Below are 21,816 nucleotides of genomic sequence, written 5' to 3'. Positions count from 1 at the left end.
GCGCTGCAGCGTTCATGTCCCCCTGCCGCTGCGCGGCCCGGTGCCAGGTACTCCACGGCCCGGCACCGGTCCGCGGACCGGGGGTTGGGGACCACTGTTCTAATGTATTTAGGAACCACCCATCTTCGCATAGAGCAACTCATAAAGTGACATAGAACAATTGATTTAAACAGTTAAAGCAATGCTGGTATGGATAGAGTCAGGAAATCAAAGGACTGGGGAATACAGTGTGGGTGTTTATTTCTCTCTCATACCCACTCTTAATGACAGAATTTAATTTTAGCTTGCTTGTCATTAATTATAAGAAGAAATAAATATGTATTCTTCTGGTAATTGGAAACATGCACACATATATACATATATACACATGTGTGTATGTACAAAATTATTCTTCATTAGTTCAGCCATTCCTCCTCCTTGAAATCAAAACTTTGCCATCTGTCATCATCACATCTGTTTTAAAGCTTGGCCTTTCTGCATGGCTGGCTGCATGAATTGGCACAGCATTCTTGCAGATAAAGTAAGCAGCCATCTGTGAAAAGAAGGGGTGGGGAAAGATAGCTTCAGATATCTTTATGCCTTTTTACAAGAGAAAGATCCCTACACCAACACTCTGCAGCCCATCAAGCAAATCGGGCCTGGCATATGCATCTCATTTTGCCGTGATCTCTTCTAATTCCTGTTTATTTCTCATCTCTCTTTTTAAAAGGTTTCCTCACATGTGTTCCAGATGCAGAAAGTACTTTCTAGAAAATGAGCATGTCTTGGACTGTTTGCATGAGGGAGATCACAACTGTTTGTAGTAAGGAAATTTTTTTAGGAGTTCACAAATCATGTTTGGGCTTATCTTTTAGTATATTATTGTATTTGTTTCCTTCACTCTGATTTTGTTTGTTTTGTTCGGTTGTGACTCCGACCCCCAAGCCCATCTTATCGAGGGAGAAGACTCCGAAAGTGAAGGAGAGGAGTTGGCAAGGCTTCCCTCTCCAGGACCCTCCTCTCTGGCAATGCCTCAGGTGTCTTCCGAAGGAGAAGAGATAGGCCAGGAGCCAGGCATCTCCGAGCAGCCGCAGTTAGACAGCGACGGAGATAAGTCTTGGCTGAATCCCTGCCAGCGTCGGAAAGACAAGCTCACGAAGCAGAGAAGGAGGCATGCCAGAGATTAAACTGAGTCACTGGACCACACCCCATAGGGGATAAAAGGGGGTGTGGTGGCCATTCAGGCTTTGTGACGGACGAAACTGAATAGCTAGCAAGTCATACTGTGTTCCTGAAACTTCGTTATATGCCTTCCTTGGATTTATTATGGACTGGACTTGACAATTCTTTGGCTTTGTGAATTTATTTTGCTTTATCTGACGGAGGAGGAACACCTCCCTTTGTGAGTAAAGTTTTTGGCAAGCAGCTACTGGGTTGCTGCCAATTCTGTTATCAAAGGAAATTCCTGACCGCTGGTTTTATTAACTCCTGGCTGACTGTTTGTGTGTGTGTGTGAGACGGGGACAGAACATGTTCTTTTAAATACTGCTGGTTATTGACAGAAGAAATATGATTGATTGATTGGACATAGTAAGCAAATGCTATTTCTACCAATGTCAAAATTGAATGTTTTTCTCTTTAACAAATGGCAATCTGCCATTTACACATAATGAAAGGGTTTATAGCCCTTCAGAAGGAACAGTTTTTCTGAAAAATAAGTGCTGCTTCCACTCCTCTAAATAGCAATAGTATACACAATTGTCAAGCCTCTGTGCTTGATTTAAAATGCTGGGAAACACACACACACAAACATACACATCCCTAAAAAAAAAAAACCCAGCTTCAGATGTCTTTTTTTCCTTTCAATGCAGCACCTCCTGTGTACTATAACTATAATTTTCTGTTATGAGTTTCTTATCTGCACTGGCTTCTATATAGAATAACAGAGTTGAAAGGGACCTTGAAGGTTTTCTAGTCCAATCCCCTGCTCAAGCAGGACACACAATATCATTTCAGACAAATGGCTATCCAGTCTCTTTGTAAAAGCCTTGAATGATGAAGCACCCATAATTTCTGAAGGCAAGCTGTGCCACTGGTTTATTGTTCTCAGTGTAGGGAAATTTCTCCTTAGTTCTAGGTTGTTTCTCTCCTTGGTTAGTTTCCAACCATTGTCCATGGAGATTCTCAGTCATCCAGGGCATGGTTGTCCCAAAGGTGCTTTTTCAAGAGGCAACTGGACTTTCTGGTTTTCCTTTGACGTCTTTGAGACATTTTGCTTCTCATCCAAGAAGCGTCTTCAGCTTTGATTGGATGGTGAGCTGTCTGCAAGGAGTATAAATCCTTCCATTCCCCACCATCCAATCAAAGTTGAAGAAGCTTCTTGGATGAGAAGTGAAACGTCTTCAAAGAAAAACCAAAAAGGTCAGTTGCCTCTTGAAAAAGCACCTTTGGGATTTCCAACCATTGCTTCTTGTCTTGCTTTCTGATGCTTTGGAAAATAGGTTGACTCCCTCTTCTTTGTGGCAGCCCCTCAAATATTGGAACACTGCTATCATGTCGCCCCTAGTCCTCCTTTTCACTAGACTAGACATACCCAATTCCTGCAACCATTCTTCATATATGTTAGCCTCTAGCCCTCTAATCATTCTTGTTGTTTTTCTCTACATTCTTTCCAATATCTTTTTTATATTGTAGTGACCAAAACTATTTGCTGTATTCCAAATGTGGTCTTACAAGGCCTTTTAAAGTGGTAGTAACACTTCATGTGATCTTGATTCTATCCTCCAGTTAATGCCGCTTAAGATTGCATTGGCTTTTTTTGGTGGCTGCAGCATGCTGCTGGCTCGTATTAAAGCTATTGTCCACAAGGACTCCAAGATTCCTCTCACAGTTACTGATATTGAGTAGTTCGACTATTTCCTCTTTGTGTGAAGACAAAGAAAAGAAAGAATTAAGTAGCTCTACTTTCTTCCTGCTGCCAAACATTTCTTTGCAATCGTCCCCCCATTAGTGGACCAATTTTTTTCCAATATTTTTGTGGTTTTTCTATGTTGAAAGAAACTTTTTTCATTATTTTTGACATTTGTTGCAAGTCTTACTTTACTCTGAGCCTTAGCTTTTCTCACAAACTTTCCAGATTCGTCTATCTGCTAATTTTCTGCCTTAGTTATGTATCCAGAGCTGCGGTGGCGCAGTGGATAGAGTGCAGTACTGAAGGCTACTTCTGCTGATCACCAGCTGCCAGCAGTTTGAAGTTTGAATCTCACAAGGCTCAAGGCCTTCCATCCTTCTGATATCGGTAAAATGAGGACCCAATTGTTGGGGGCAATATGCTGACTCTGTAAACTGCTTAGAGAGGGCTGTAAAGCACTGTGAAGTGGTATATAAGTCTAAGTGCTAGTGCTATCCCTTTTTCCATTTTTTATACTTAACCTTTTTGTCTATCAGTTTATGAGAGAGTTCTTTCTGAAACATGCTGGTTTCTTCTTGGATTTCTTATTTTTTTTCTTTTTTCGCCATAACTCCAAATAGACATAGCCCTTAACCCTAACTCTAATTCTAACCCTAACCCTAAATTCATTTTCATTGGCAATGGGATTTTCCCATGTGTTTTACTGTGGCCCACGAATCATTCCAAACAAAAAGCTATCAACTAAGCTTTCCTCAGAAAAGCTCTAAGAATCAATCCCTAGCATTCGTTTTTGGCCATGACTCCAAGTAGACATAACCCTAATCTAACCCTAACCCTAGTTTCCTTTTTATTGGCAATAGAATTTTCCCATGTATTTTACTACAGCCCACAAACAAATCAGAACAAAAAGCTCTTAACTTCACTCTCTTTAGAAAACCTCTAAGAATTTGATCATAGTATTCGTATTTGGCCATGACTCCAAGTCAACCTAAACCTAATTTAACCCTACTTTCATTTTCATTGGCAATAGGATTTTATCATGTATTTTATTGTGGACCATAAACAACTCCAAATGAAAAGCTGTGACACTGCCCTCTAAAAGACTTGGATCAAGTTTGAAAAGCTAGACAAGATTAAACTAGTTAGTATTTAGATATGAGAACACTGAGGTTGAAGGCTCAATTGAGAAGAAAGATGGCATCAAATTATTTTCATACTGTTACTAAGAAAACTACATGGACATGTCTGATCTATAGATATTAGATCTCAAATGAATAGTTATTTGATTGATTACACACTTTTGTTATTATCAGAGGGGTGCCATTTTGTGACTGAAGTACTGCCATCTGATACGAGTAAGTAATTGCAGCCTGTCCTAATGTGCTTATTGTCCTAATAAGGAAACTTGTGTGTTAAGGTAAAAACATACTACGGTTTAGTTGTGACTTAGTATGACATAGCAGTCAGCCCATTATGTCTTGATATTATTTATTTATGTAATTGCATATCACCAACTCTATAAGTATTCACTGGGATTTATAATGCTGTACATAAAATTATAAAAGCATAGATGAGTTTCTAAAATATTGTAAAATCATCAGCCTGTTCCAGTATTCACAACCCAACAACAATCTTAGGTATTAAAAGCTCTACAGTAAAACATTCCATTGAAGACTATCAGGGTATCATTCAGATTTCTACAAGAAAATTACCTCAGGATGGAATCAACATTTTTTTCCCTGGCTTTCCCTTCTTATATCATACATACAAGGAAGACACTCAGCATTTTAGCATGGGACTAATAGTCCTACCTGAAGGATATACCGTATTTTTCGGATTATAAAACACATCGGTGTATAAGACGCACCAAGATTTCAAAGAGGTAAGCAAGAAAAAAAATTTTTTGCCCTCCCTGGCCCCCAGGAGCACTCTGCAGGCCTCGCAAAGCCTCTGCACCCCTGTTTTTGCGAAAAATGGGCCCGTTTTTCTCAAAACCGAGATGCACGGGACAGGGCTTCGGAAGGCCAAAAATAGCTGTATTTGGTGTATAAGACGCACCATTTCCACCCCCTTTTAGGGAGGGAAAAGTGAGTCTTATACTCCGAAAAATACAGTAATCCTAAAAACAACTGGGTTGCGGGTTGAAAGCAGCATTTTGTATTTGGAAACCAATTGAAGGGCAATGCAGCCTGCAAAGCCAGTAATATATATTTATAGTAGCTCTCACTTGCCAATGGTCAGTCTTCTCCATTTTGCTGTACTATAGCTTCTAGGGTAGTATTCAAAGGCAGCAGTATAGAGGATATTGCAATAACAAGGATGTGAGCTACTGTCTTCAGAGCTTCCTGCTACAGGAATGGCTGCAATTGGCTGCTCAAAGACTTAGACACAATCTTCATCTGTTTATACAGATATAGACTTATGATCACAATTGAGCCCAAAATTTCTGTTGTTAAGTGAGATATTTGCTAAGTGACTTTTGCCCCATTTTATGACCTTTCTTGCCACAGTTATTAAGTGAATCACTGCAGTTGTTAAGTTAGCCACATGGTTGTTAAGTGAATCTGGCTTCCCAATTGACTTCGCTTGTCACAAGGTTGCAAAAGGGGATCACATGACCTTGGGACACAGCAACGGTCATAAGTATGAACCAGTTACCAAGCATCTGAATTTTGATCACATGATCATTGGGATGTTGTCCATGTCATAACTGTGAAAAACAGTCATAAATCACTATTTCAATGCCATTGTCACTTTGGTCATTAAACGAACTGTTGTAAGTCGAGGACAACCTGTATATCAAAAGCTCTATGTCTAGGTAAACCCACAAGGAAAGTTGGCTACTTCCGAGAATGCTACCTTATCCACCTTCTGGAACATTTAGGAAGACAAATAGTTTCTGGACAAACAGTGATGCCATCTTGCATGGATTCAACTTCAGCTTGTTATTTCTCATCCTAGATTCTAAGCATTGAGTCAGTCACACATCTCCTGTTTGTTTTACAGTAGAAGTATATAGCTGAATATCCTCAGTATATTGATGATACCTCATTTCAGGTTGACAGGTGACTTCTCTCAGTGGCTAGATACTAAAAAGCAAGGATGAGAGAGACAAACCTTACAACGTCACAAGAGAAGAGGTATCAAATTCACCTCTCCTTCCCTACTACCATTAATTGTAACTGTTTACTCAGGAAAGAGTCAATCCTTAAAACCAGTTTAAAAGAATGTCAATATTGATGGTATTGAAAGACCCAGAGATCTAAAGAAACAGAAGAGATGCACTATCCACATCCTTCACCTGACAATAATCAACCAGAATTATCATATGATTTCTGTATCATGCACAGACTTGAACGCTGACTTAACAAGATCCAGCTAATATGTTACATCTAGGATACTCTATAGTTCTAGCCCTACAATTTTTTTCTGAATCTTCCCTAAAGAGGGATTAGGTGATAGTTACCTAAAATAGCCTGATCTAAGGAGGCTTCTTTAGGAAGGAATATGTCACCATCTCTTTTGAAGTGGCTAGGACAATCTCCCCTGAGGAGATATTGACTATCTACCAGATGTAACTATCAGTCACATTTTTACAACTTCTTAAAAGAAAACAAGGGGTGTGTGGATTTATTCTACGTGCAGTAGAGCTCATACTGTTGAGCACCCTATCCCTTTCCTCAGAATCAATGAGCCAAGTTGAATTACCATGCAAGGTGTTACCCCAATAATTTTCTCTGATTCCATCTTCCTCTCTGTGTAGATTTGAGCTATTTTACTGGCAAAATTTTGCATAAAACCTTATCTCAGACAGCAGGAATATCTTTTTGTACCTTGCTCCCCAACAACCAACCCATTATGTCTTAGATAGCAAACTGTAATTTTAAAAAAATTGTTGGCATCATAGAGGAATCTAGCCATTGTGTGCTTAAGCAATTTCTCAAAACTTGATTGTCCTAAATAAGCAGGACTTGATATTGGAGGGATTTTTTAAAAAATGTGTCTGTCCGTCTCTCTCTCTCTCTCCAATCACAAAAAGTTTCTAGAGTGCTAACAGTTAAAAACATTATCTATTTCAGTGGTTCCCAAACCCTGGGCCACAGCCTACTACCAGATCACTATCCGTTCAGAACCAGGCTGCAGAAGTGGCAGGCGAGCGCATGCATTTGCAGATGCATTTATACAAGCAGCAGGTGCACGTGTCCATATGCACATAGAGCTGCACACATGCCTGCCACTTACACAGAACCATCCCCTCCCCCCCTCCCCTTTCCCAGCCAGTCCACAAAGCTGAAAGGTTGGAGACCACTAATCTATTTGAACCACACTAACAAAAGAAAGTATTAAAAATACCTTTCAATTCAAAGCATGAGTAGAAACAAGTTTGTCTGGATGTGTGTGTGTGTGTGTGTGTGTGTGTGTGTGTGTGTGTGTGTGTGTGTATATATATATATATATATATATATATATATATATATATATATATATATATATAGTTAATATCTCGGGTTTCTTCCCGTGTAATTGTAAACATATCCTTAAAAGGGTAGTAGCAAAAACTTATATATATATATATATATATATATATATATATATATATATATATATATATATACACACACACATACAGTATTGCACACACGCACATATATACATAACCAAGAACTAATAAGATAGAGCATAATAGCAGCAGATGAAAGACTTAAAGAAATAAAAAGATTTCCACCTGGCACTGAAAAGTTACCAGAGATAATGTCAGAGAAGCCTCTCAGGGCACTCCAGCAGCAGTGTGCTTGCTATCCTCCAAATAGCTGTAGAATGTAGATTTTCCCTGGTCTCACACAGAACATAGGAGAATTTCAAAAGGAAACAGTTTTTCTTTCTCTAACAAAGCAGGCCCAAAATAGCTTACATCAAAATCAAAATCACATAGAATGAGCATGAAATGCAATGAAAGTAAGGCTCAATAAAACAGTGGAGGAATGTTAAGCATGTGGCACAATACTATGCAGTAAATGTAATTGTGGAAAATGCAGAATGATGCTTTCTACTGAGCCAGTCTGCTTTGACTATTCTCTGCATTGTGGAAATTAGCTTATCTTGTCAAATTTGTATATTGCTATCATATAAGGACTCCTGATACCTAACAACTATCAACATCAGTACATAAATCATAAAATAAAGAGTTGATAATTGTCGTCCAGATTACAACACAAAGCAGCAAGATAAAACTGTATTGAATCAGCTACACTTTTTGACATCTTTGTGTTGGAAGAAATATCCAAGTCCAGTTCCAAGCCAGGAATAAAATGGAGACTGTTTGGAAAGAAAGATTCTGTTTATTGGTGAACAGAACCAACACACACACAGCGTGCAGTTCTGGGACAGCTGACAAAATGGAGTTGAGAATAGGATGGGTTTTTATACCTTTTTGATTTCTATAGGGTCATGTAGGGATCATGGCTGGTTCTATAGGCAAAAGGGGAAATGCAAATCCTAGGTGTTTGTCTGAACTATTTTTGTCTTGCCTAATTGCTTATCTGAAATTTGTGCCTGACCCAGTCTTTCTGAATGGATTACCAAATATGCATTTCTAAAAGCTGGCCTCCTCAATTTATGCTTGGGGCAGGGAGACTGGGGCTGGTTACTGCCTCCCTTAAGATTTTTCCCCATTTAGGGGAAATATTCTATCCTGCTTTTTTAATATCCCCCAAAATATTTCATTCTCTAGGAGGGTGGGCGGGTGCTGACTTTCTACAATAGAAAGAAAGAAAGAGAGAGAGAGAGAGAGAGAGAAAGAAAGAAAGAAAGAAAGAAAGAAAGAAAGAAAGAAAGAAAGAAAGAAAGAAAGAAAGAAAGAAAAGAAAATAAGTGAGTATGCCCAAGAGCAAAGATTGCACTTACAGACTTTCGTTTAGACTGAGAACATTTTTACACAGCTCAATGACTACTTTTTTACCCTTGATTTTCACTGCTATGTTTGAAAGTTTGGGGTTGGAACTCCAGCAAGTTGTGGGTAAATTAGAACAAGACATATGGACAAAATCTGTATAACGGTTGCACTGTGTGTGATCCTGGGCATATATCTGCAAACTATAAGGGGGTGGGGGTAGGGCCATATGTTTCCCTACTTCTTTCATGGTGTGTGAACGGAGAGAGCTTGAGGTGGGGTGGGGGATGCAATTCTGCCTAAACTACAGCCTTCTTTGACACAGACTTCGGGAGCATGCGTTTCCAGGCAATCAGTAACATCTTACTCATCCCTTTCTCCTATTGTTATCCTGCCAATCTAACTTCTGTTCCCTGGAAAGGAGGATGGACCAGCTGCTAATATAGGCCCCATGCTGGTTCAGTGAGGAAAAACACCTTCAATTAAAGCTGCTTTGCCTCATACGGTACTGAAGGATAACACCTCAGTACAGAAAATGCAAGGGTTTTGGCTGGGTCAAAAGAGTATGCTTCAAAGAGAGATTATTTGACTGGGGGGGGGGAATGGAAAAGAAACAAATGTGAAAGAATCCATAATCACAATCTTGGCTTCCAGGTATAGGGACTGACATCATAAAGGTATATGAGAGATATTTGTCAGATGAGCCAAGAGTTTCCTGAAAGATATTTATTTCTGAGTAAACAATGATAGAAAGATTGTGACCAAATGAAAAAACATTAAGTTAAATAGCGGTGTTATTGAACAGTACTATTTATTTGGAGAGCTTCTGATTAGATTTAATTCCCAGCTAAATACTAAAAAGCAATACTTCAACAGCAGTACCAAAGTAAGCTTCTTTGCTCTAAATTAGGGGTCCCCAATTTCGGATCTCAGGGACCACTAAATTCATAATTTTAAATCCCATGGACCACTAATATGATCTGCCTAATGACCGGCTGGGTGGGTGTGGCTAGGTGGTCATGTGACTGGGTGGGCGTGGCCAACTCAATCGCCAACTTGATGTCACTCACATCGAGGGGCGCCTCGCCGGCCCCTACTCACCCCACCCCTGCCAGCCACTCCTCGCTTCCCCACCCAGGCTCCTTAGGGCCCCAACAGGAAGCAGTTGTTGGAGCTAAACAGCCACCAATGAGAAAGAGTTGGCAAAACAGCTGTCTCAGTTCAAATTGGATCTGACCAAGAAGGAAGCTCAGCAGAAGCACCTCACTCAGGACTATGAGCATAGGCTTTCCAACTAGAGGGAAGACCTGCAGGAGTGCAAGGGTAGATATGGGCGCCTGGAGGCTCAGCGGGCTGAGATGGTCAGCCAGTTCCAGGCCATGATGCAGTCCCACTGAAACAAGGCCCTCCGGCTTCTTGCCACCAGTGACACTTCCCTCCAGCCTTCGCCCGAAGCCCCACATCAGGAGGCTGAAGCAGACCCCAAGTCAGAATTTCTGCCCTTCTCCAACCCACACAAAAAGACTCTGAAATGGGAGACTCTCTACAGCAACACAAACGTTCATTGCACAGGGGCCATTGTTTGAGGATCCCTGATTTAGTACAATATTAAAAAATGCAAATAATTTTTCTGCAGACCACCAGAATTTTCTTGCGGGCCACCAGTGGGCCACGGACCACCAGTTGGTGACCGCTGCTCTAGATTATATCAGTCTGTAGGTGAGGAAGTACCTACATGATTTAATATTCCTCTCTCTCTCTCTCTCTCTCCCTTCCTCCCTCTCTTTTTCTGTCTGGAAATCAGGAGGAAAACACCTAATCTAATTTCCATCTTCATTTTCCTTACTCTCAAGAATAATATACTGGTAAACATCCCATTATTTGGTCTGCAGTGGCACAGACCAACTAATTGGTGGCATGAGCAGTTAGAGCAAAAGACAAATATGGGAGATTATGAAAGCAGCTGATAACGAATGCAGGCAGTTCAGCTTTCCTCCTCTGGATTGTATATGTGATTAGCTTGTTACTTCATAATTCTGCCATTTAAGTAGTCAGTTGGGGATCAGTCACAAAAATCCAAAATGACCACTGTCCAGAAAAGCATAAGCTTCACATGCTTCAAGGCTTGCTTTCAATGAATGTATGCTTATACAGATCAAAATATTTGGGATTGGAAGCTGCTCAAGTTTACTTGAACACTCATTCAAAATTAATTTTGAAATGGTGTCACATTTCACAGGTTTCATAATTTGTAGAAGGATTTAAAAAGGTTGATTTCTTATTTAGCAGTTTCTTCTTATGCCTCTATATTCTTCATTGCCACTAAGTACAATGGATATACTTCCCTGCAGGAAAGATGAAGATGATGGGCTGAGAGCTTTATCCCCATCCTTACCCCCATCTCTCATCTGATGCTATTTCCAACTCCAGGAGGTATGTGACCGTTTACTATTTCACCACCTTATTGTGTAACACATAGTTGTCATGGAGACTGTAGGATCGAGGCAACTGTTGCTCCCTGATCCCAACTCAAATGAGTTTTGTTTAAACCTATGAAACTCTTTTTGAGTAGAGCTTAAATGGCTAGGAGAGAAACTGAAGAGCAATGAATTTGGAATGGTTTATCATCGTTCCAAATTTATCTGCTCCAATTAGTAAGATGACAACCAGACACTAATTTGTTAATCCTCACTATTTGATTTCACTAGTCAATAAGTTCACTTGCACTTGTTGACTTTCAGAAAACTAAATTTTTCCTTGTTACCAAAAACTTCATCCTTCCAACCCAATTCGTAAAGAGCAGTCTAGTTGAGCTATTTAGAAAACACCATTTGAAGGAACTGATTATAAGCCAAATCCAAATAGGCATACAAATAAACTTAGGTATAGGTGGGGTGTTTCTATGGAAATAAATATTAACGCGTACACACTGTAACTTTTGGAATGAGACAGCAGTGTTGTCTCATTGCATAAACTTGAGTTATGCATTCAAACAGTTGTTTACATTATATGCTATTATATTCTAAATAGCGAATAATGTACACTAAAAGTGGTTTCGTGCCTATATTTGCCATCAACTGTATAGTTATCAGATATATAACACGCTAGCTTTGTTCCAGGAACATCTCATTCGCAGCAATTAAGAGCAAAAAGCAAAAGAACTGGGAGCTGAAGCCAGCTCTAGATTAAAGTATGTGTCAAACCATTGGCTTTATACCAATCTTTATTTTGAATCTCTTCCATGTGAAAATGTACTCCATGAAATTGAGATTCCAACTTTTGCTTCTCATCTGACAGCAATCTGTGTTACACCTATAAGTAAATGGGTTATGTCTAATAAGAATGTCCTTTATAATGTGCAATGTGAGGTTATCTCTAAGCATTATTCACCAAACATACATACATACACCCCAAGGCATCTCTCTTTTTCTTTTTGGAAATATAGGGACAATGCAAACTGTCTTAATGGATTCCAGCAGTCCTGTTTTGATGATCTAGTTCTTGTTTTTATTATATGACTTCTTTATATCTTGGATGTGTAGCAGATTTCCAAAGCTTCTGGTTAATGCAAGAAAGTAGCAATGTTAAGTGAAAAGATTGTGCTAAATCACTACTAGGCAATCTGGGGTCCTTGGATTATTGCAATATAGAGTATTGCTTAAAATGTGATGCCTGGGTAACTTGTCCAGTAATTGATAATTCAAGACTATTTTGGAAAAGTTCTAATAACAATTTCCCCATAAGTCATCTCTGAAGGATAAAATCTATGCATAAATTCTAGAGTATTTACTTTGGCTGCACTATGTTATTTCATGGACTTGTCAAAGTATTTTTGAAAATTGATCCCAATAGTTGTTAAGAGACATATTACAATTATCTGACACACACACACACACACACACACACACACACCCAATATCATAATGGTCTGACCATGACATCTGTTATGGGACATATTGCAATATGTAATATTTATTGATCTGGGCACTTTCTCTCCAGCCTTAAGGATATTTTTAAAATGTGGGTTATAGCTCTCAAATGCAATTATTAAATGAAAATGAAATTTTATCATTTTATTTGATATCTAGAAGCCATATCTTCAGAAAACTTACATTTAGCAGAAGAGCCTAGGTCCTTAATATTTCTCTAAGAAATATTAACAATAACAGACTCCTTTTATTTCATTCCTAATGAAACAACTATGCAAATTCTTAAACAAATCTATATAGTTCCTATAAGCATCTTAAAAACCAATGTTTTCTGTCACTAGGAATTTATTTCTCCCAGAAATGAACATACAAGTACATCAGTCCTTTGCTTGTTGATTTGTTCATCTAGTACTGTACAATAATTCTACAGTCAAAAGAAAATGATCATGGCCAAATTGAATTTATTTTAGCAACAATCTTTTATACTTGTGATTGATACTATGCTCTTGTTCACTGGATATATTGTTAGTATATGTACCACCTCCTTTTCAGTTTTGATATTTAGCATCACAGAAGTTTGAGCACGGAATTATAGGTAATTTTTTTCAGTCTCTACAAAGATCATACGATTGATCCTAATATTTTCTTGTTGAAAGGAATATCAAGCTAATTGAAATGTAATGAATATGCACAGCTGTGATTTAAGGTGAACTAAGCTGAAGAAGATTTTTAGGTAGTTTTAGTGTAGTCTTTGTTAGGTCACAATGACAAAATTATTTTCTTTGCTGCTGTTGCCAGTTCTAGCACCATATTGGCAAGGGTTATAATCTTGAGACTCAGCCATCTTGTGGAAAGATGTGGATTTTTGGCATCACTCCATGGCTTCTGATGCTGGCTAGGATAGTTACAGAAGGAAGGAGATGGCTTCATTGTCTGTTGCTGAGATCCATTCGTGAGTAGGGAGGAAAATTAGGAATTAGCAAGGTAAAGTCTCACACAATGTAAGAACAGTAAATGAGATACACAATAAGGGAACTAATAGCAAATTTCTCTTTCTTTCTCTATTTCACCCTCATTGGTGGAAATAAATATGCTGTTTCTTGCTTTTGTTTTTTTATTACAGAAATTGGATTGTGGAATATACTGCCCCTAAGGTAAAGATAAAGGTAAAGGTTCCCCCGCACATGTGTGCTAATCGTTTCCGGCTCTAGGGGCGGTGCTCATCTCCATTTCTAAGCCGAAGAGCCAGTGCTGTCCAAGACGTCTCTGTGGTCATGTGGCCAGCATGACTAAACGCCGAAGGCGCATGGAGCACTGTTACCTACCCACCAAAGTGGTCCCTATTTTTCCACTTGCATTTTTTATGTGCTTTCGAACTGCTAGGTTGGCAGAAGCTGGGACAAGTAACGGGAGCTCACTCCGTTATGTGGCACTAGGGATTCGAACCATTGAACTGCCAACCTTCTGATCAACAAGCTCAGCATCTCAGTCACTGAGCCACCACATCCCTAAATTGCGCCTATGGGTGGCTAAAGACCATCCTTTGCTTGGAGGGATTTATGGAGAAGCTAGACAGCTATGGATTAAGTATGGTTGACCTGCACTGAATAGGAAATTGGAATTCTGCTCAGTTGGAGGAGATTTTTTAAATTAGGGCTTACATCACGGTGACAAGGCAGCAAAATTACAGTATTTCTTTGCTTTTATTGTGTCTGCCAGTAACCACTTGGCACTCCTGTTTAAGGTGACCCAGTCATAACTGAGAGGGAGGGATTACAGAACTTCCTGCTAGCCACTGGACGGAATATTCTTGCTATTTGGTAGATAAAGTTGCTTAGATTCAGTCAGACCCTGACTGAACAGGTCGAGATTAGGTGCCCAAGACACAGCCTTGTGAGGTAATTTGGAGCATAGTTTGACTATCTGACTCCTGAGGGACCGGACAAGATTCTCCAGTCTGTGGATTTGGCTACCTATTTGTAAAATACAGGTCCATCCAGGATGTTAAGATTACCAGGTCTGCAGTTGGTTCTGTCTGATGTTTCTTTTCTGTGGAAGGGAGTGAAGAAGTAGTTTGCCCTCAGCTTTGAAGAAGATGAGAGTCTACTCTATCCTGTACTCAAGAAACTGTTGTTTGACCCAACAATCCTGGTTAATTTCCATTAAGTCTCCAACCTTCCATTTCAAGAGAGGGTGATGGAGAGGGCAGTGAAGCTTCAGCTTCAGAGGACCCTGGAAGAAACAGATTATCCAAATCTATTTCAGCCAGGTTTCAGACAGGGTCTGGTATAGAGATAGCAATAGTTGTGCTTGTTGATAACTGTGATGGAGCCAGGATGGAGATAGGGTGTCTGTCCTGCTGCTCCTTAACAGAACAGAACAACAGAGTTGGAAGGGACCTTGGAGGTTTTCTAGTCCGACTCCCTGCTCAGGCAGGAACCCCTATACCCGTGATGGCGAACCTATGGCATGTGTGCCAGAGGTGGCACACAGAGCCCTCTCTGTGGGCATGCAGGCCGTCGCCAGCTGCTCTTCTGGTTTCTGGGACGCCAGCCAGCTGTTCTTCACGGGCGCCGCAGCACCAGAAATCGGCCTGAAAACGGCCTGAAAAACAGCCAAAAAACAGGGTGTTTTTTGAGCGTTTCCTGGCTGGTTTTCAGGCCGTTTTCAGGCTCTTTTGGGGGGCATTTTTGCCCATTTTGGGGGCAAAAATGGCCCGAAAAACAGCCCAGAAAATGGCTCAAAAAACAGCCAGAAACGGTCCAAAAACAGCTGGAAAACGGTCAGAAAATGACTCAAAAAACAGCCAGAAATGGCCCCAAAAACAGCCAGAAAACAGCCAAAAAAATGGCCAAAACCAGGCCATTTTTGAGCCCTTTTCTGGGCTCTTTTTAGGCCAGTTTTCAGGCTGTTTTCAGACCATTTTGGGGCTCTTTTTGCCTGTTTTCAGGCCAAAAACAGCCAAAAAAATGGCCCAAAACTGCCCCCAAAACTGGCCAAAACACAGGCATGCGCGCGCCGGCTAGCTGGTCTTCAGGTTTGCGGTGCTGTGGCACACACAAAGACCAGCCTGCTAGTGCACATGCGTGTGCCGAAACCCAAAGACCAGGTGGCTAGCATGTGCATGTGCTCCAGCCAGCTGGTCTTCAGATTTCTGGCGCTCTGGCACACAGATTCCAATTTGGGCACTCGGTGCTGAAAAGGTTCACCATCACTGCCCTATACCATTTCAGGCAAATCTTTGATTGCTTAACGGCTTTCAGTACTGTCAGCCAACCTTGAATTGATTTTGGAGGTGGGAGTAGAGGCACTGTTGTGGGATGAGTTTCCTTTCTCCATTGTTGTTTTCAATTGGTGTAGATGGGGAGGGGGATGAGAGGTGTTGTTCCTGTCCATTTGAATTTCTATAAATTTTTAAAGCCCTGGTTCTTCCCAGGCCTTGGGTTAAGATGATGTCTGACTCTCTCTGGTTTGGGGCTCAGTCATTTGTATTTTTTTTCTTTTCTTTTTAATTTTTTTAATTCTAAGATGCCCCGAGTTGCTGTAGAGTCAGGCAGTTTACAATTAAAATAAAATTTATTTTTGTTATTGTTTTAATAAAAATATTTCCCTTGAACTCTGCCTGGCATCAGGAAGGGCATCCATCCAGTAAATGCTCAGTTCCACCCAGTCGTCCTGACTTTACCGCAAATTAAAGGATTACAAGATCGTAAAAAAAGGCAGAGTATCATAATTTCAAAGACGGAACACTTAATTTTAAGTTTTGTCATTGTATAAACTTTATGAATATGGATTTTCAAATTTTCATATGAATAAGGAACTAGGAATTGGGAATAGGTAACTGACTTCAGCCTTATTAGAGGAGACAGATTTTGTCTGGTTGGGTTGGTAATAGCTAATTTGAGAGGGTGGTCATTTTTTGGAAGCTAAAAATGGAACTTTATTAAGTGTAAGCACCATACTTGCTTACAAACGTATAGCAAGATACATGTCTTTATACATGATCTAATTCCAAAAGCTATGGCCCATTGAGAGCAGAAAAAAAGTAAAAGATTCAGCCTTGTGAAAACTGTTAAGCTGCTTCTTACATGACAGTTTCCACTTTAATATTCCCACATATATCTGTCCTGAACAAATTAGTGCTTCTTGTCACCTATAACCTACCTTGACTTTTAAAGCATTAGAGTAGTGTGGCATTTAATAAACTTTATTTTTATTCCATTTCTATATTTAGCTCTCTTATCTCTCCTCCCTCTCCACCTCCCAGCCTTCCTTCCTCGCTGTTTACTGGTAGGAGCATTTTCTGTCTTTGCATCTTCTGTGTTGCCTGGCAACCAGGTGCACAATCTATGCTGATTGGCTGAGGCAGATTCACCAGGCTCTGGAAGCATTGCACCTCCCCTCCTCATATAGGGCCCCCTTATAATCTGCATAGAAGGGGGAGCGTGGGTGTGTGGGGGGAAGGGGGGAATTGTGAAAGACACTGTAACAGAACACTCAGCTAGGAGATACCGGAGCTTCTCAGAGCTGATGATTTGCTCAAGTAAGGCATCTCCTTGGAAGCAATCACTAGCTCTGTCAGGCAAACTGTTCAGATCTCCCTTTGTTTCTCTGTGATTGTGTAACGTCAGCCTATCCCAGAGCCTATCCCAGCCTATCTCTCCCATGCAGGATAAGCATTTATATCCCAACCATCATTCTAACCCTAACCATCTGTAACAATTGTAGGTCTTTGCTGTTTGAAAATGACAAGAATAAGTTTCTTTCTAGTTTTAGGCTATCCTTCTATCCGTAGAGCCGTCAAAGCAACTATGAAATATCCTAAAACCAGTTTAAACGACAATTCATATTAACTCACCAGATTTGAAAACCTTACATGAAATATGCATTATTCCCATCTTTAACTTATCCCTCAGAAGCTGGTTTGTCAGCCAGATAAATTATCAATATATTAATAAGCAGAAAGAGAGAGAGAGATGTTTGAATTGGGGGAGTCAAATTCCTGACACGCGTGTACAAAGCTTGTGAGCTCATAAGTATAGGCTCCAATGTGCAAGGGTCACACTAGCCTAGCTGTGACAGTCCTACAAATTTGGATTCTAGTTTAGATGTTTAATTCCTTTCAAAAGTAGCCATCCTTTTCACCTCTTAATTTTTTTCATCACCCAGATACTCAATTGGTAATACATTTCTACCAGGTAATTTATCTGTCAGCTATGGATCAAGGAGAATGCTGTGTTCCTATTGCACCTAAAGCTGTTCGAGATAGGAACTGGACCCTATTCTATTTGTGGTGCTTTGCTATTAGTTAAGTGAGCTCCGCTTAGGCCTCTAGTTAAGCCTGGAATAACACAGTCCTGAGGTTCACAGGCAGTGAGGGAGGATTTGCTATGTCTGTAATAGTGCTTCGTCCTGGAACTTCTACAGCCCAAGTCTTTTATCATATCTATTGGGAGTATTTCCTCTCACTTTTTTGCCTCCATCTAGCTCCACTTTCCCTAATCCCTTCTTCCCCCTATTGATGTATCCACAAGCAACAAAGGAAAAGTCAATAGGTGAAGGGGTTTTTTTATAAGTATTTTTTTTCTTTACTATGGCAATTCCACCAGCCTTCCTTCCTTCCCCATTACTACAGGAGCTTTCAGAGCAGTTAATAGAGCAGATGGTACTCAACCAGTTCCTGCTGGTAGAACTAGTCAATATCCTATTTGTGTGCCCTCCCAAAAAGCTACCAGAAAAAAAGCCACAGCCCTAAAGAAGACCCCAGTCAGTATTTTCTTTCCTTTTAGCTAGGGCAGAAAGCAGTGAGCCTCATCGTTCTAATGAAGAGACTCTTTCGCATTCATTGAATGAGCCAAGCAATTAGTTTCCCTGGAGATCAGAGTGACACCGAGAATAGTCATGGCGTATTGATACAGCAAATCTAGATCCCCCTCACAAAAAATGCAATCATGAAAACAAAAAAAATGGCAAGCATTACTAAAGCAATAAAGCAAATGCATTAGCCAGGCTGGGGAGCAAGGTCTCCTTTTCATTTCCATTTTTTCCACCATTACTAATCTTATTCTCAAACCAGATTTCTTCAGGATGATGAAAATGCTAGTTAAAACCAGAAACCTGGGAAAGGTATCTTGCAAAAATTCCCAGGTGGTATTCTTCCATCTCTGATCTGGATTCTAAGAACATGAAGGAATGTTACTGTTGTTTTAAAAAATGAACCTCTTTGAAACCATTTTTTCTTCCCGTATCTATCTTCCTTTCTTCCAGTTATGGGATGGAGACGGCACTGGTCACACTTGTCCATGATCTCTGGCAAGAGTGGGATCCTTGTTCTTCTTGACCTTTCATCAGCCTTCAATACCATCGAACATGATATTCTTTTGGGCTGGCTGTGGGGTTTGGGGCTGAGCAGTGCAGCTTTGTGCTGTCTTGGCTCCTTTCTCCAAGGCTGGTCCCAATCAGTGTTGGTAAGGAGTGAGAGATGCAGTTCATGGATGCTCTTTTGTGGTGTACCGCAGAGTTCAGTACTCTCCCTGCTGTTTTTTAATATCTACATGAAGCCACTGGATGAGATCATTCAACACAATGGGATGAGGTATCATCAACTTTATATCTTCATTCCAGGCGATACAAGTGATGTTGTCACAGTGTTCTTGTAGTGCCTGAAGGCTTGGGGGGCGGGGTTTGTCCAAATGGGGGACAACAAGCTTCAGCTGACCAACTGGTAACATAAAGTGGCTATGGGCATATGGAGCTTTGGGATCCTGGAATTCAATATCTTGAGTTCTGGAAGGGATTGTACTATCCTAGACAGACTCTGCACAACCTGGGGTATCTCCTGGCTTCATGACTCCTGTTTGAAGAGCAAATGGCAGCTGTGTCTAAAAAAGCCTTTGCAAAATTTCATGTTGTGCACCAGTTGTACTCATTCCTAGACCATGAGACCCTGCGCTCAGTCACTTATGTCTAATCATCTTGCATTTGAGCCACTGCAATGTGCTCTACATACCACTGCTGCATTAACTGCATTTGTTGATGGTTTACTTCAAGGTATTGACTATCACCTTTAAAGCCCTTTATGGTATGGCTCCATGTCACCTGAGGAACAGTCTCATCCCAACCACTCACTTTAGCAGAAGAGGCATGCCTGGATACTGTTGGACAAGGAATTTCAGTTGGTGGCTCCAGAAGGATTTTTTTTTTTTTTTTTGCTGTGGCTCCTGCCCTATGGAACACCTTGCCCATCAAGATGACATCTGCCATTACCCTTTTGGCCTTTTAAAAGGCTCTTAAAACCTGGTTCTGCAGAATAGCTTGGGGCCTTGATGAAGATGTCCTACATATGAGGTGGTTAGTGGATTAGGAGAAGATCCCACTTAAAATTAACAAAAAAATTGGATAAAAATGTATAAGTGGAATCTTCTCCTAACATTGTAATGTTTAATGCTTAATGTTTTTAATATTTTTAATGCTCTAGTTATTTTATATTGTGTTTTATGACTTTGTGAGCTGGAGAGAGAGGGAGGGAGGGAGAGAGAGAGAGAAAGAAAGAAGGAAGGAAGGAAAGAAAGAAAGAAAGAAAGAAAGAAAGAAAGAAAGAAAGAAAGAAAGAAAGAAAGAAAGACTGCAGTTAACTAATAGCAGGGCCAAGTGAAATGGTTGATAGTACCTTTATCTCAGAGATTTAAATTGCATATCATGAGGTGCTACTGAAACTAATTACACTTTCCTTTCTGGATTTTTTAAAATAAAATCTGGAAAACATAATGAGCTAGTCTAACAAGACCAAACAGACATATGGATTAATGAATAAGCATCACTGTCTTTTAAGCAATACTACGGAACAGGTCAGGTTCTCTCTGGTGAAGAGAATTGCCAAAGGGACCATTACGATGTATTCAGCCGTAATCTTTGCTGACAATGAGCACTGACCCAACAACCTCTGTAACAAAAGGGCAGAAGAAGTCTTCCAGAGCATTCCTAGAGGAAAAGCAGCAGATTTCAGCATTAACACCAAATTCCAGCATCCCCCAGATCAGCTTAACTTTGTTCAGAGGGCATTACAAATGCAAACGCGATCTCTGAAAAGGTAAATAATGCCTTCAAAAAAGAGGCCATACTCAGATGTTTACCTCACCAGCTTTTCATTAGACATCTTCCAATCTGCTGAAGTAGGGGTTAACTAGAATAAAGATGGTAATCTATATAAAATAGGTAGCAATATATTGCTTTATGCTAATTAACTACTCTAATACACTATTCATCCAACCTTATTACTCCAGAACCACTATCAAATTGCAATAGCAGCTGTAAAGAATTGAAAATCAATAAGGTACCATTATTACAGTCAAAGGAGAAATAACTTTATAACGATATATGAGAATAGGAAAGTGTTGGGGTAATGAAACAGGAATATACTTGCATCCTAGAAAAGCTATAACCAGTAGCTTCTGGGGCCGTGTGCAAGGAAAAATTTACTTTATCTTTCCTGTGACTATATTACTAAGAATACAATTCCTTTTATATACAGTATAAAGTACCACTTTCCTTTTTAAACTGAGCAGTCAAGTAATCTTGTCAATATAAAATAAATGTGGGGCTTCCCACAGCAAACCTCTTCTTGTTTTGCTCTCCAGGTTGGGCTACCTACCAGTCTACCTTGTGGTAGGTAACATTCCTGAATCCCTTTCCTCCAAGTGACCAGGCTCCATTCCCCTGTCCTCCATAGTCATACTAAGTATAGCAGCTTTGCCTCTTTTTTCACACAGTGACCACTGATGGAAAGGCGGTATTTTATACTCTTTATAAAAATAAGTGATTGTAAGGAGGGGAGAGAACAATGGGCAACTTTTTTTTTTTTGCAACTTCCGATTGATCAGCTGGTCGAAACACTGATGAACAACATAAGAGAAAGGCGATCCTTGCCTGCATGATTAAGCTACTACAGAGCTTAAGCAAGGCAATACTTGTTACATGTATTCACGCCAAAAGAAAGATCAGTATGAATAAAGCTTGTCCTCACAATCAGTTGCCTGGATTGAAGAATACTTAATATGCAAATCAGGAAAAAAATACTTAGGACACATATTTGAACAAGAGAATGTGTG

The 21,816-nt window shown here is 40.1% G+C and overlaps 1 protein-coding gene across 3 annotated transcripts in view; it reads left to right on the top strand.

Moving 5' to 3' along the window:
* Positions 1 to 21,816, top strand: part of GPRIN1 (G protein regulated inducer of neurite outgrowth 1) — a 71,773-nt gene that overhangs the window by 5,147 nt on the left and 44,810 nt on the right. Inside the window, exons 1-2 of one of the 3 annotated variants that reach the window (XM_087887554.1) lie at positions 8,622 to 8,761; positions 11,132 to 11,213. The exons of 1 other annotated variant lie outside the window; for it this stretch is intronic. The gene's annotated coding sequence lies outside the window, so the exon portion shown is untranslated. Of the gene's footprint in view, positions 1 to 8,621; positions 8,762 to 11,131; positions 11,214 to 21,816 lie in introns of those variants that run through there. One more of the 3 variants, XM_087887555.1, reaches the window with a different exon arrangement.

Source organism: Pantherophis guttatus, chromosome 2 (assembly GCF_059756535.1).
Source record: "Pantherophis guttatus breed Tessera chromosome 2, ASM5975653v1, whole genome shotgun sequence".
NCBI lineage: Eukaryota > Metazoa > Chordata > Lepidosauria > Squamata > Colubridae > Pantherophis > Pantherophis guttatus.
This window is presented reverse-complemented; position numbering and strand designations above follow the sequence as displayed.